This window comes from Mastigoproctus giganteus, chromosome 2 (assembly GCF_048544385.1).
Source record: "Mastigoproctus giganteus isolate SK-2022 chromosome 2, ASM4854438v1, whole genome shotgun sequence".
NCBI lineage: Eukaryota > Metazoa > Arthropoda > Arachnida > Uropygi > Thelyphonidae > Mastigoproctus > Mastigoproctus giganteus.
Window position 1 is genome coordinate 183,854,766 of NC_143576.1, and position 11,222 is coordinate 183,865,987.

Below are 11,222 nucleotides of genomic sequence, written 5' to 3' on the forward strand. Positions count from 1 at the left end.
AATGTTACTTTCATTAGTTTGTGAGCTTTCTTAGTTTGTGTAATCTAGAAACAGATCTACAAAAAGAGATAAGCTTTGCTAATTTTTTTTAGATGCGAATAGCTCATCTGGGTTTCGCTTATAGAATTTTCATTGATGTGTAATTCCATTTAGTGTTTCATATTTTAATTTAATCATTACACTTTTATTAAAAGAATCTACGAATTAACTTCCATATTTCAATTTTATATGAACCTCCCATCGATAGTCCGCACCCAAATAACGAATGCTATATTGGACTAAAAACCATAATGGTGGGCCAAGTAAAATACATTAATTGGTCGATTTTTAAAATGAGGAACCCTATTAAATCGATAAATTCATGTTCAAATCGATACTTCATGTTTATAGATGTTACTGAAATCACAATACTCACGCTGTTACACAAATTGTGTGAATGCCCTAATAAAATTTGAGCCCAGTCACCACTGAAACGTACGTAACTTCAACTTAAGCAGGCAATCAGTAATGCTTTTAAGCGTTAACTATATTAACATGTACTGCGTTCAAGTTATCTTTTGAATATGTATGAGCAGATTGTGCATAAGGAAACACTTGATAACGTCTGCCTGTAGTTGAATTTATCTCACCGTTATTATAGCTTGTAAAAGTAGACCCACACGATGCATAGTGCTTAGATAACAAAAACTTAGAATGGTTATAAATGCTCATGCTTATCTAACATTTATTATCATGACTTCCTAGCTAAATAAGCCACACGAATTTACCAGCGAACCAATAATTCCATGCTTCTTTCCTTTTTTTTTTTGTCGCAATTATACAACTGATTATCACAATTACGAGACACAGCTTAAAGCTGTGTCTCGTGGAGAATTGGCCTCAATAAAGGGGCCTCAATACTAAAATTAAAATTATCTAACAACAAACTAGGATAACTGTGAGTTAAACAGATATGAACAAGGTACCAATATTTTCGTCAGTTCAAATCATCATTACTTCGAAAAAGCGTTCAGCTCTTTTAGCAACATAAATAACAGTACAGCTGAAGTGGAACCAATCAACGGTTATACTCAAGATTATGGATACACCTCCAGATGAAGTGGCTTCTTTTGCTTGAATCCGTCCGGAATTACTGGCGTAAACTAATCTAACCTTTTTTCACTAGCCAGAAATAAAAGTCTATTAAAAAATCCACACTCCTTTTGCTTGAATCAGTCCCGAATTTGACCATGCACGCAAGTTCATAGTCAAATTCTGGAGTTCAGCTCCAATCAACTAACCATCGGGTTCCTCTAACTTTCTTAGACTAGTCAACAGGTAACCTTACTCAATTTTAAGTCGGTAATGCTACGCTAATTACGAGTAAACTCTTTGGACATGTTTTTCAACATGTCCAAAGAGTACTGAAGGACTGAGATGCTAAAAGACAAATAAGCATTAATATATGATCCATGATCAACATGTGTTTTGAAGTTTTCATACGCTCTAGTGTGATAATAAAGTGAACACCAGTGTGTTCGGTTTATTATCTGGTCGTTTCCCAAATACTTCCAGATGAATAAAATTTAAAAAGATGTTTTTACCGCGACCTCTTTCCCTTTCTGGCCGATATCGATACTGTCGAATTTATAAAATGGCGTATTTGAAGTTTGTCTTTCAAACACAGGTAATGCAGACAATTCTGTGCCTTTGAAGAGTGTGATGAATTCCCTGCCCTTAGATGCCAGTGATTACCTGGATAATTCTTGATGCATTCTGGGTCAGGAAAGGAAGGGGAATGGAATGGAAATACAGTGGTTAATCGTGTTACTTTTCGAATGTAATTAATTTACGCTAGGTTACGATCAGTCACTACGATGCTCAAGAAACTGTGCATCTGCTTCCCAATTACGTTAAAACCTGCGGTAAGCAAACTCTAAGTAAAATTCCAGGTGTGTTTTGATATAGACATAGAAATAAGAGATATTTTTGAGAGTCTCCGTATCTAGTGCGAATCTTCTCACTCATTGAGTCAAGGTATTGGCAATTTAATGTAGATAGAAAGTCCAAGATGGTTTTCGATGTTTTTAAAGATAAGTGGCAGGGCGATCTGTAAATTAAATTTCTTTAAGTTGAAAAATTCGCGAATTCCCCCCCCCCAAAACAGTCACCTTTACCTGTTAAATAATAGTCTGAAATCCGTGCCATCCATGGTATTAATAAAGGTGGAAGAAAGACAGCTAGATGGCGTAGTATAGGCCACTATAAAAGCTTCGAAGCAGTTTCAAATTTGTGAAATGTTAGAGGAATGGTTTTTGCATCCGGAATATAACTCGACCGATTATTTTAGGATAATTATTTGATCTTCAAAAGTCGATATGTAGGAACATACTCTATTTTATTTGTGGAGCAGCAGAATAATGTAGCCTTAGGGTCACTGTACAAGCACAGAATTAGCGAACAGTCGCAAAATTTAGGGTCTTCTCTCACCATTATTTAGGGTCTGTGTGCCCTGTGAGCGAGAAGTCTGTATATATATAAATAAAAACGGTAATTTTCGTAAAATCTCTTCTTACCCTACAAGCCCATCCACGAGTAAAAAGAGAAAATTTATTTATTTACTTTATTGTTATATTGCATCGTAATCCACAAACAGTCTATAAAAGAGAAATAAAAACGAAGAATATTTATCTCAGACGAAACACGAATGAACTTAGCTTAACGACGTTACAGTTGATAACGGGTTTATGAACGGTCCCACTAAGATACGGCAACAAGTGACTGCTGCCTTCTTGTAATTACATACTTGGCTTCCCTTAGCGGGTGAGAAGGAGGCCGAAGTGAAGATAAAAGCTACACCCCCTGATGTTCTATGCACTTCGCCATGAGCCAGAAGATTGCTCATGACGAAAGTATCTTTTTAGGTTATTATTCGGTCGAAGTTTCTGCCTCTGTGGGAGCAATAACTGCTGGAATGAAAAAGCACTTAGTGGCCCTGGTGGGAAGGAGCGATGACCGTCAAATGAGTTCCTCCACATAAAAGATACTGCAGTAGAATGGGGATATCTATCTATAACTAGCTCTTCAAAGGCTTTGCCACTGGACCATACATAGTACAACCTCATGAATCCTGCATTCCCCAATACAAAATTTCGAAATTCCAGTACTTTTTGAATATTTGCATTTTTTGATTATTTCTTTTGAATATTAACAGAACATTGATTTATTTCTGCTTTGAGCATTTCTTATATTGTAATTCATTGTTACTATGTATTTGCAACGTATAAAAATCATTCATTTTGCGAGACATTCAATACTACTCTGCTTAACAAAATTAAAAGAACACTTAGAAAACGTGCTGTAACTCGTGCAGCTTGCGATGAAGCGAGACAAAATATGGTATGGTGGTGTACTATAGAAGAACGATGAAATGAGAAGACGGCAAGAAACTTCAGACTGGTGTCCATTTATTGGGGTTATATGCGAATTACCAAAAAGGTCACATTACAGAAGAAGTTCTACAGAAGATTATACAAGAAGCTCGAAAATATGGTCACATGACATCAGTACGACGTATGAGCCCCTCAAACGGCTAAACAGGACTGAGAGCGGTGACCCATGCTCGATATAAGTGTGTCTATAAGATTCTGTGGCAACAAATTCATTTGCTTCCTTCAGCGCAGAGCTCAACTCACTAAGTGACCGAGGAGTTAGCTGTTGGCGTGCAATACGACGCCCAAGGGCGTCCAACACATGTTCCATCGGATTTAAGTCTGTTGATTGTGCTGGCCACGGCAGTCGTTGGATATCTTCAGTTTCAAGGTATTCCTCCACCACTTGAGCTCTAAGTGCGGTAGCGTTTTCGTGCATGAACAGAAAAGCTGGGCCAACCGCACCCCTAAAAAGTCTCACATAGGGTTCGAGAATCTGTTCCCGGTGGCTCTGCGCAGTTATGGTACCCCTATCGAAAGCATGAAGAGAAGTGCAGCCTTTCATCATTATTCCGATCCGGACGAGAACACCGCCTCTACCATAAATGTCGCTTTCTCTGATGTTGAAGAGATGGTACCGCGTTCTTTGTTGTCTCCAGATGAAATAACGTCTAGAATCTGTTTGTAGGCTAAAGCACGGGTTTCGACGAGCTGTGCGGTAGTTTGGGGTTAATGAGATAACACGGCTTCCCATTTGGCTTAATGCTGGCTGCTGTCGTCGTAGTAAAGTTAAGATCAGAGCTACTGTATTATCTAATAAAAATATTCAAATTGGATTTCCTGCAATATTTTTGGATTACTTAGTTAGCAAAAATCATACGCGTGTTATTACGCAGTCGAAAGCTCTCCCCGAATTCCCATCGGTAAAACTGAAAATTTTGTCTCTGATCACTGCATTAAATTATAATTCAGGCCCATGATTATGTATGCACAGAATACATACATACAGCCCGAATACTTAGGCTGTGTCCAAACTTTCAAAAAACCGCAATTTTCAAAAATCCACCTCCCAAAGATGCTGAATTTATAAGCTTCTACTACTGTATACGAAGCAATGATTTCGCCTGTTGAAGCAGCAGAAGGTGTGATCGTGAATGATATTAAACTACTGCTGACATAAATCTTGCCTTCAGATAACAATCAGATGATCATGATTCAAATCAATAAGCTGACTGATCTTGCTAATTATCTGGTCCAGGTAAGATCTCTTAAGGTCTACAGGCTTCCAATTTTGAATGATAATTGGGCATATCACTGCGCCTAGAACTGGGGAAGTTGGAGAGTACTGGCGGCAGGCCACTTCATCTATATTCGCATTTCAGCAAGAGAAGGTGTCGAAATCGGTTTCTTCCGTTTTAGACACTTCTCTTGATATAGACTTAAATCGGTTTGTTAAAATAAGCTTTACAGGGTACATTATTATTATTATTATCCATATGGTACAAGGAAGCCTGAGGCTTATGCTGCACCAGCCAAAAAAAAATAAAAATTCTCGAGTTACCCCCTGAGAGAGAGAGAGAGAGAGAGAGAAGAATGATGATATCCAGCTCAGGACGCTGGGTTTGCCAAGCCCATACTCACCAGATGTGAGCCCCCGGGGTTAAAATTAAAAATGCCTGTCAGAAGTGGGATTCGAACCCACGCCCACATACGTGGACCAGAATTCACATTACCTTTTTACAAGTGAAGGTATAATAACCTTGAGTCTGGCGCCTTAGACCGCTCGGCCATTCTGACATATACTGGAAGATGCGCTTCTAGCCACATCTTTCCTTCCTTCCCTTCTCCAAACGTGCTGAAGCTGTGTCAGTTCAAGTGATTAATGATGTGTCAAAGAGATCTGCGTATTTGTGTGTCTGATGCATTTATTAGCATCTACTGTGTGTCATACTTCTTTTGATAGAGCGAACCTTCACGTTGAACTCAACGCATTTCACTCTGCATATTCATACTCTATACTTTCTGCTGTTGTCATTATGTTTAATTGCTTTCTGTAAAAAGGCGCCTCCGTAGCCAGGTGGGAAGGAGCAGCAGTGCGTAGCACACCCTTCTTGATTAGACCGGGGTTCGAGCCCGTCACCACCAAATACGGAACATGCGGAAAGGTCAGGGAATGACCACCGCACCGGAGCAATATGGCCTTAGTTGCTAATGCTCCTAAAAAACCAAATAACAACTTTCTGTAAAAACCCTTGGCCAACCAGCCACGAAGGATACGTGTATCGCAATGTACCTGATTTCTACATTCTATAAAAAGATATTCTCGGTTATTTTCCAATAATTGGTGATGTTGTATCTTTTATTTAGTCTTATCTTGATTAGGAAACTGATCGTCAAAACTTATAATAAACATTATTCTAAGGAAATCCAATACGGTGTTCTACAAGATGCAGCGCTGTCATCACTTCTCTTTATGGCAACAGTTGCACTATTTTTACATAAACACACTAATATCGCTTACGCTGCTGAGATAAAGATTGTTTCTGTTTTTTTATCTTTTTGAAACAGCAAGAAGTTCAAATAATAGAGCAGCATCTCAATATGACACGGGCCGTTTTATTTCGTTTAACAGAAAAACATTTCCGTCTTTATTCGAATCTAGAATATTGTCAGTTGGCGGATTTAGCTTAACAACCATTTTTAATGCAACTGAAACAAATTTTATCGTTTAAATTTGATGTTATTATGGAATATATCATAATAAATTCGAATATTACGCCAGAATACGATTTAGCTTTCTGGCACATGTAAATGAGCGCTTTGATGAAGAATATTAATAAAACTGAATACATTATTCCATGATTTTTGATTAAATTCGAGTTTAGTTTACTGACAGTGAATTCGTAGGTTGCAGGCACATTAATTAAAAAGGAATCCCGATGACAGGATTTCGCAAGACATCTAGATACTTCGCCATTTAACTTTGTATAATTGAGAATTAGTAAATAAGTTAGATACATCCGTTGGTTGTTAATTAACACAGCAATTAAAATTGCTGGTTAATATAAAGCAGTTATAAAATTAATAATAAATAATATGAATATTTCAGTAAGGCCCAGCAAACCAGATATGGTCTTCACCCTCATTAAGATTCAAAAAAAAAACTTTCTGGGATCTGAGTACTGGGTCCCAAGATGGCTAAATAGGAGTGAAGGCAGCCATTCTTCAGCTCTAGATCAATATTTTATGCAAATATTAAAAATTCTTGAGGGGAAAAAAGTTATTAACTTGTTACTTTATTAGCCAATAAGATGGACTTACCCAAAGGTTAATAATTGCAAGCGAAGTATTCCCTCTAGAGAGCAACATAAACAACACTGTACGTTGACAATTACAAACCTTGTCTGCCTCTGAGACATCTTCCCAAGTAACATGAATGAATATTTTAAACACTCTGAAAATTGATTCCAACAAGCTAATCGATGACAGAGATATATGAAAGAAATCCTGGACGATTTGCATCGCAGACATCAATATATTGTGAGTTTTGTCTAACACTGCTAACCCATCATCCAATAAACTCATCTGCGAGTTAATCAGATGTTGTTACAATGACGAATAAGAGTCTCATTAACTGCTTAATAGGACACTAAAGAAATTATCAGTGCAGCACCAGTTATACAGACTATCTTCAAGTTTATGTGGTCATCTCGAAGGGACGCTATAAAATACTTAGGTCCAAAGTATTTTCTAGTGTCCCTTAAGTCCGTAGCCAGAGGGCAGTAGCACACGCGTTTGGATGGATAATAATTCAAGCTCGAGTGATTGCTAAATCCGGTTTACGGCAGTATTCATTGTCAAAAATCTGTAAAATTTATTGGAAAGGTAATTTATTCTAGTTTTTATGCATAAAATGAAGGCAAGCTCAAGGTAAGCCGAGTACATGGTTTACATCTTCCACCTTGATTGAAAAAAGGTACATAAACGAGATCCTTAAGCACAGTTGAGGCATTATTTCCGAGGTGCCACAGTCCCTGAATTCACTTCGTGGTAAGTAACACTTTTCCACAGACTTCAACTGGTAGGAATTTCTTTAAAGAAAGGATATTTTTTAAGATGGAATGGAAAGCCAAATTTTCGGTCCTGAATGCAACTGAGCGTGATTTGGATACTTAGGGAGAAGAACTGGAATATATCGATATCCTCCGAGAATCCTCCAAACCCTGTGAGATTTCTTACCACAAAGCCGTTTGATTGCCGCTGCAAACAGCAGGAGAGAACATTGTGAGAATTGTTGAGAATAGTGTCAAAGGTGATCATAACGAACTCCTAAATTATCTAGGATTTACCCCTCCAATTTGGATAATAATATTCTCATGATTACGATTCATAAAAAAAGAAGGATATTTCTTTTCAGATTCAATATAATTGAGTCGCAGTGATGTACTGTGTTCTCAATGATATGATTCAGTATTATTGCGAATCAAAGTATGGCATAAATGGGATAAGTTGTACATATTTTTCTTGATGTCACAGATATCATGATTTAACTAACTTTTGGAAATATTGGAATTCTAAAATTACTACCAGAACTAAATGATGTACATAGTAATTAGTGATGATGCTTTTGATTATACCAGTGAGTATCGTTATTCGAATAATGATCCTATACCCTGTGGAAATGCTTCAGTCCTGTCAGTGTTTCTCATATTACGAGCTGCGAGAACAATTATGTTCTCAATAATTTGCTAATGAGGACCGATATTTTAACCCTCTTGGATAGCATCGTTGTTATAATCATTATCCTCCCCACACGGGGTGGAAAAGCTGAGTTAGGTCTCAGGCGAGGGTAGCATTGTTTTTTCTCCCGAAACGCGAAATTTTCATCCGGCAAAAGAGAAAATCGACCAGAGAACAAAAGCAATTTACAAACGTTATGTACTACGCGATATCGTCTAAGTCGCTGATGCGCCTAAAACCATATAACAACCGACTACGGATTTCGGATCTTTTAACTTATTGAATCTTTGAATTAGATGAGTTTTATTGCTAATTTGGTATACACTTTTCTTTACTCTGTGATATGGCCATGGCACCATATTACAGATTATATCCTGCTTATTTAGCTTTTATTATTATAATATAGTCTCATAAATGCCTTGGAGGTTAGGACAATTCATCATGTGCATCGATAATGTCGTGTACCTACTTGATAATTAAAAATATTTTACTAGCGAATGTTTTCGTTTCGTACAATTTTTTCCCATTTCAGCTTCTTACGATAACTTACAAACACCTGGCTTCTAATCTCATACTAATCCCTGATAAAATTTATAGTGACAGCAAATATAGTAGATGGTGGTTATCAACTTCTGATAAGATTCGGACTGAAGCTACGTTAATAACAGGTGTGGAAAAGCAGTACTTCGGTATAAAGAAAGTATATAATATGCGAGAGGATTTACACAGATAGTCTTTGTGTAAGTCATATCGCTTTAGTTAATAAAAGTCGCTCGTAATGAACGAAGAACACTGTGATGAAACTACAATAGCCAAATTCCTCCATCGTGGGAGGACGAAGAGTCAGAGAAGCCAACTGCATGATTTCGTATGGTTGTGAAAGATCAGGGGGAGGAGGGGAGAAATCGTTAGAAAATCGCGCTGGGGTGAGCAGAATTTGTAGTTCCTCTATAGCCACAGTCATTTATTTCTCACTGGCGTAAACGCCTTTGATCTTCATGAGTTCAGTTGAGAAAGATAAACGTACCACAAATGACACGAAACTTTGTTAAATTCTACACGCTCACACTTTGAAATATTTAATGGTTTTCTCATAAATCGTGCGTCAAACTTCCGTAATGAATAATGCAGTTGGTTATCTTTTCAGCAAAATATTTTTTGTGCGTGAAATGTATGACCTTCGTTGTTTTCTCTCATTTCCGGTAAGTGGGTTTGGCTGAATACTTATTGCCGAATCAGCTGTACTGAAGGGACCTTGATTGATTGATTGATTGACCTCTTGTCACGTTTTTTTACTAACCATGTCTCATAACATGGCTTGTGCACAGTACTTAAATGTATTCTGCTTCAATTTCATAGACTTTGAAAATGGTACCAATTGCTTAATTTCGAAATGAAACAACAAGGTTTCCAAGAATGGAACTTGGGCATCAGTGTACAGGACCTCCATTTCTTTTAATGTAAGGCCAGTTTGGTTTTCGTCCCTTACATGTTTGCCATTAAATAAACGGAAAAAAATTGTTTTACTGATATTTTAAGTTGTCTTTACCTATGTTTCATATTGTATAATTCAGTGCACATCCAGCACCTAAAAAATAAAAATGTATTCATTATTGACATGGGTTTCGTCTACCCTTCAGGAGGAAGATGGAGGACATTTTTAAACCACACCAACCACATCCAAAGGATTTACACGTATAGTGAAACTCACTTGAATAATGATGCTGAATGCCTGGATGAACAACTTAATATATTGGACGACTACTATCTTTTTAACGTTCTGGCTTCCTTTCAAAGCTTGGTTTTAGTGGCCAACACCCACATCCAAGTTGCTGCAGTGGTAGACGGAATTCACGAAATAAAAGAAAGGGAGCAAAAGGGCGATGTTAGGAACATTTCGAATACTGACATTCATAAGAAAGGCGGCGACTCACTCCCATAACGCAGACTTATTTTTTTTTAACTTCCTCACCAACATTAGTTTAATCAATTCCATCTTATTTCTCTCCCCGTACTTTATCGAACTTCACTACACTTTAGTAAAGACTATTTGTGGAAGTTCGCTGTAATTTTCGTAATGCTTTCATTTTTGTACAATTTCGAATACTTTTAGCATCCTTTTTGTACTAAAATAAAGTTAAAATAAGAAAGGATCCCAGGCAAAAAAATTAGTCACTTGTGTAATTTTTCACTTGATAGTGTGCAGCTTCCTTTAGCACAAATCACTTCATGAAATCTCGTTAGTAGGATTCAACTAGACCCCCCCCTCCTCCAAACAGTTTGTATCAATTAAGCATTCATTCAGATATCGTGGATGCTGTTGTGTTTTCACTTTTCACTCCAGATAGTCACATAAATAAGCCTTCTACAGGATTTAAATCCTCTGACTTAGCTGGCCAGTTGAAATGCCCTAACATTCCCTCGCATTCGTTGTCAGTTTAAAACGGTAAAGTATTTTAAACAGACAGTTGTCAAATTGGAGTGCAGGAGTATCGAAATCAGTAGTGTTCCTCAAACGTTCAGCAATAAGCAAAACCTGCTCGTCCAGAATACAAGTATTTGTATAGCCATCCTGATTCATTTTACCGCTATCTCAAGTAGGTTCATAATAGTTAAAACATCCCCAAAGCATCCCTAACCCACTACCAGCTTGTACGATACCTTTCTCACAGTCTGAATAGATTGCCTCATTGCTTCTTCTGTGAACTGTCATCAATTAAATAAAGGCAAAATTTGATTCGTCAGACTACATCATAGCTTTCCATTCATAAACAGTCCAGTTTTTATTTATTTTAGAGCAGTTTATATGTGCAGCTGTTAAAAACCGTTCTTTCCGAAAAACCAGCAAATTCAGCTACTTCTTTAACAGGATGTACGTGAGACCTGCCAAATATTATCGCTCCTTTTTACCACTCACTGACTGACATTTTTTACGTCCCCTTTTTTGTGGTGGAAAACGCTGCTTCTTCAGTCACAGCTGATATGTATGTAAACAGAGAAAAACGGATTAACCTTTATGCTATAATTTCCATAAAGAAAATAAGAAATTCTGGAGAACGTCTAAAATTCTAG

General features: G+C 37.3%; 1 non-coding gene across 1 annotated transcript; it reads right to left on the reverse strand.

The window, feature by feature from the left end:
- Nucleotides 1-5,087: 5,087 nt before the first annotated feature.
- On the reverse strand, nucleotides 5,088-5,207 carry TRNAL-CAA (transfer RNA leucine (anticodon CAA)). Its single transcript has 2 exons — nucleotides 5,170-5,207; nucleotides 5,088-5,133 (listed from the first exon to the last, which is right to left on the reverse strand). It is a non-coding gene; the product is annotated as a tRNA-Leu (tRNA).
- Between the last annotated feature and the right edge of the window lie 6,015 nt (nucleotides 5,208-11,222).